Raw genomic sequence first — 5,016 nt, forward strand, 5'->3', positions numbered from 1 at the left:
TTAATAAAAAATTCATATGAAAGTAATTTATTTAATTTTTTTAATGAAATTTGGTGAATAAATAAAAGTTATTCCTCTGGATCATTTTCTCTCAAGCGGGGACTTCAGTCTGCCATTCATTCGTACGTTTTTGGAATTTTCGCTGTGTCGCAAGGTGTTTTTGGATAGCCTCCCGGCGAAGGGAACGAAATAGTATGCTTCCATGTTTTCCAGACCTCCCAAGTATGCTTGGGAGTATGTATGCTAATGTTAACATGCTAGGTGTGTCTCACGTAATACCCTTGGTACGGATACCCTGAGAACAAGATTCAGGGAAGACAAGACCATCGAACACAGCTAATGTTAGCTAGCAAGCAGCCCACCTGATTTTCAACCTTCCGAAGTTCTCCCATGTCACTCCTCCGCACACCGCACTGGCTTCCAGTCTAAGCTCACATCCACAATAAGACCATGGTGCTTGCCTACGGAGCAACTAGAGGTACTGCCCCTCCCTACCTTCAGGCTATTCTCCAACCCTACACCCCAAACCCGAGCACTCCGTTCTGCCAACTCTGGTCTCTTGAACTCCCACGGTGGAACCAGCTTCTCCCTGCCCATCTTCTGAAAACACCTGAAACCCTTCAAAAAGTATCTTAAATAATCCCCCTCACCTCAAATCACCCACCCCCCAAAAAACAAAACAAATAGAAAAACTTCACTGAACCAACACTTGCACTTGACCCCACCCAGACTGTAATTACCACCAGTAACATGTTATTGCAGTGTAACAATGAATTGTTACGTTCCCCAGTTTCTGTGTTGTGGTTTGTGTATTTGCATGTATGTATTTCAGGAAATGGTTTCCTGAAATTCTCCAAAAGCAGCTGATTGGTCAGCCCCATTGATGATTGGAGAGCTGACCCCGCCCCCTCGTCAGGACGCAACTGTCTACAATTACCAACTCCTGCTGAAGCTATATAAACCAGTGTTAATTTGCTCAGAAAGGAGATGATTGCTGAGGGTTATATCATGTTGGTTGTTGCTAAGAGATTTGGTATGTACTGTGTTAGTTGTTGCTGAGAGAGCTGATTGTTGTGTTAGTTTGTTGCTCAGAGAGAGCTTCTTCAATGTCCTGAGTAAGTTTTTTTTCTCTCGGGTTTTGTTGTGAAGTAGTTTGTAATACTCTAACATTTGTTCCCAGGGGGAAGGGGAAGGCACCTAGGGAGTGCTTAGGCAAGAGGCCTGCGGGCATACACAACCCGTAATATTCACTGTCTATGCACACTCGGTAAGACCTGGGTGGACCACCCCCTGTATTTTGGTTAGCGTGCTAAGTTAGATAAGTAGTGGGTAGGCAGGTAAGATAGGAGAGGGGGCTTGACATTTACTTTCTTTGCTTTGGTTACATTCTGCCCCTTTTCCCCAAATTACCGTGTGACGGAATAAAGTCTCGTAATTCTCTGCCTTTTGTCATCTTTACTCGCACCTACAGTCCCATACCTCTTTCAACTCAGGGAGTTGAGTTGTAGCAGGGTGTTGCGTTCCCTTTTCCTAGAGGCGTGCGTAACAACAATTAATCGCAACACTGTAATAAGGACCCCTTAACAGTACATCAACACCTGTACCTGGTTTCCCTTACATATTGAAATCAAGAATAAAAAAAATCAGCTTATTGGTTGCGCAATGTCACACATCTCTATCAAGACTAGGTTGGGCATGTTTAATATGTAGATTTTCTGCACTCCCCCCACAAGGAAAGTGCAGAGCTACTGTACAACAGAAAATGATTTTGGTCAGGACAATTTGGTGTTGTCTGGAGCTAGCAAATGCAGTAAATCGGATGTCGTTGAATTGTACCAGTATTGTTCCACTGCGGGGGCTTGGCATAAGCACAAGCTGAGATATGAAGGATTTTAACAGGGTTTGAGAAGGAGAGGTGAGGCTTTGTATAATGCATAGAGGATTTGCTTGCAGGCCAAAAATCAGTTCTAACAAGAGTCACTAAGGCAACGTAAAATTATTTTGACCAAATCAGACATCTTTATTTTCCAGTCAACATTTACGTTACATTCAGTCATCCAGCAGAAACTCCCAGTCAGAGACTCACAAGAGCAACCTGGGTCAAGCTCCCCGCCCAAGAGCGCAAGGACAGATCCCCCACCCAGTCGAATCGGGGACCTGAACCAGCAACCTCTCGGCCACCCAACCGCCAGGCCACGAACCATTCAAGATCCCCCCCACAGTTTTCCTCGAGAGCTGCCCCTCAACCATCCAAGCCCGCTCCACAGTCCCCCCCTGAAAAAAACCTCTCCTCCACTCCAAGGTTATACATATATTCTGTCGTATACTTTAATCAAATATTTAGGTTTGATCAGAGAAGTGGGAGCAATGTTGGATGTTTTCTGTTTTTGAATTGAGGTTCTTTGAGAGGCAGCGTGGCTCCGTATGGCCCTATTTCTGAGGTAGACAATTTACATCCCAGCTAATGCAAGTCCATTTGTCTGCGCTAACACAAGGTCAGCGATGCAACTGGAACTGAAAGTGCTCTGTGGCACTATGGGACTGGATCTATCCCACAGGATTCCGGATACCATATTCTTTTAAATGACAGGTAGTATCTCCCCTCCCCCAAGACCACATTTTCAAACCTTCTTCAGTCGACTTTATTCCCTCAGGGGTTAAAAATAAATGATGGCTATTTATATTGTTGCAACAGGAGAGCGCTATATTTGTGTGTACAATATTATCACAAGGTCAATACAATGTTGTTGCCATATTGAAATCTGAACATTGTAACATGCTCATCCCAAATATAGATTTAGGTTATCATTGAGAAATTATCAACAGTTGAACCACTACAAGTCGTTTGCCTTTATCAAAGGAGTTTTCCTGGGTTTATCCCTCTTGCTTTAAATGACAATCAACAGCTGACTTTCCGTCACCGCTCCCATCCCCGGGGCATCAGAAGGTCAGGTGAAGGTGGACTGAGGGATTATGGGAGCTCGGTGACTGGCCCTTTGCCCGCCATAAAGAGGAGTTAATAGCCCAGAGTGGAGTGGGAGGTCTCCACTGTGGCCGTGGCCCTGAAAACAGATGCCATTTATTGCAGATTGACCCCCCCCCCAGCTACTACCAATGGGCTCCCAGTAGTAGACCCAGGACTTTTCTAAAGAATTTACGGTTAATGTACCAGTCTTAATGAAACCGCCACGGTCCACCAGCCCTTTCACGGAGAGCGGGCATCACTGAGTGCCCGTAAAGATCCCCTTTGTGGGCAGTGGTCCAAAGGGGAATGGTGGGTGGAGGAGGGGGGAGCAAAGCAGAGAGCAGACTCCCCTAGCCCTTTTGACTGCTGGTCGGATCAATGTCATCCTGACCACAGGGACTGATACTGAAGTGTGAAGGTCGGATGAGTTTGTGTGGAAGTTAATGGCGACTGAGAGAAATGGAGAACACAGAGAATGTGGACAGTGTGAATATGGATCCCAATGTGACAGAACTACGACGACATGGGTCGCCAGCAGTGACATGATTTTGGTATTTTTTTTTTTAGATACTGTATTGTTGGTTTTGAATCAGTCCATTTATAGGCATTTGGATTGTGTCATATCTCAGAGGAGGCTGGAGAGGATAAGGGAATAGACATTTGATTCATAAAACTATAGTAAATTAATAATACACCAATGTCTATGTCACGTTCCTGACCTGTTTTCTATTGTTTTTGTATGTGTTTAGTTGGTCAGGGCGTGAGTTGGGGTGGGCATTCTATGTATTGTGTTTCTATGTTGGGTTTAATGTGTTGCCTGATATGGTTCTCAATTAGAGGCAGGTGTTTGACGTTTCCTCTGAGAACCATATTAAGGTAGGCTGTTCTCACTGTTTGTTTGTGGGTGATTGTCTTCCGTGTCTGTGTATGTCGCACCACACGGTACTGATTTCGTTTTCGTTCGTGTATGTAGTCTGTTCCTGTTCGTGCGTTCTTTGTAGTTTGTAAGTTCTCAAGTCAGGTCTGTCTACATCGTTTATTTGTTTTGTAGTCTGTTATAGTGTTTTCGTGTTTCGTCTTACTTTAATAAATATCATTATGTCATATAACAACGCTGCGCTTTGGTCCAATCCCTACTCCTCCTCTTCGGACAAAGAGGAGGAGAACGACCGTTACAGAACCACCCACCTAACAAGGATCAAGCAGCGTGAGAGGAACCAGCAGCAGCGGCCAAAAAACCAGGACTCGTGGACTTGGGAGGAAATATTGAACGGAGAAGGACCCTGGGCTAAGGTTGGAGAGAATCGCCGCTCTCGGGAGGCGATGGAGGCGGCGAAAGCCCAGGATCGGTGGTATGAGGAGGCAGCAAGGAGACGTGGCTGGAAACCCGAAAAGAAACCCCAAAAATGTATTGGGGGGGGGGGGGGGCTACAAGGGAGTGTGGCGAAGTCAGGTAGGAGACCTGCGCCAACTCCCCGAGCTTACCGTGGAGAGCGAGAGTACGGGCAGACACCGTGTTACGCAGTAGAGCGCATGGTGTCTCCTGTACGTGTGCATAGCCCGGTGCGGGTTATTCCACCTCCCCGCACTGGCAGGGCTAGATTGGGCATTGAGCCAGGTGCCATGAAGCCGGCTCAACGTGTCTGGTCTCCAGTGCGTCTCCTCAGGCCGGCATACATGGCACCAGCCTTACGCATGGTGTCCCCGGTTCGCCTACACAGCCCAGTGCGGGTTATTCCACCTCCCCGCACTGGTCGGGCTACGGGGAGCATACAACCAGGTAAGGTTGGTCAGGCTCAGTGCTCAAGGGAGCCAGTACGCCTGCACGGTCCGGTATTACCGGCGCCACCTCCCCGCCCCAGCCCAGTATCACCAGTGCCTACACCACGCACCAGGCTTCCTGTGCGTCTCCAGAGCCCTGTTTCTCCTCCACGCACTCTCCCTGTGGTGCATGTCTCCAGCCCAGTGCCTCCAGTTCCGGCACCACGCATCAAGCCTCCTGTGCGTCTCCAGAGCCCTGTACGCACTGTTCCTTCTCCCCGTACTCGCCC

Source organism: Salvelinus namaycush, chromosome 13 (genome assembly GCF_016432855.1).
Source record: "Salvelinus namaycush isolate Seneca chromosome 13, SaNama_1.0, whole genome shotgun sequence".
Classification (NCBI taxonomy): domain Eukaryota; kingdom Metazoa; phylum Chordata; class Actinopteri; order Salmoniformes; family Salmonidae; genus Salvelinus; species Salvelinus namaycush.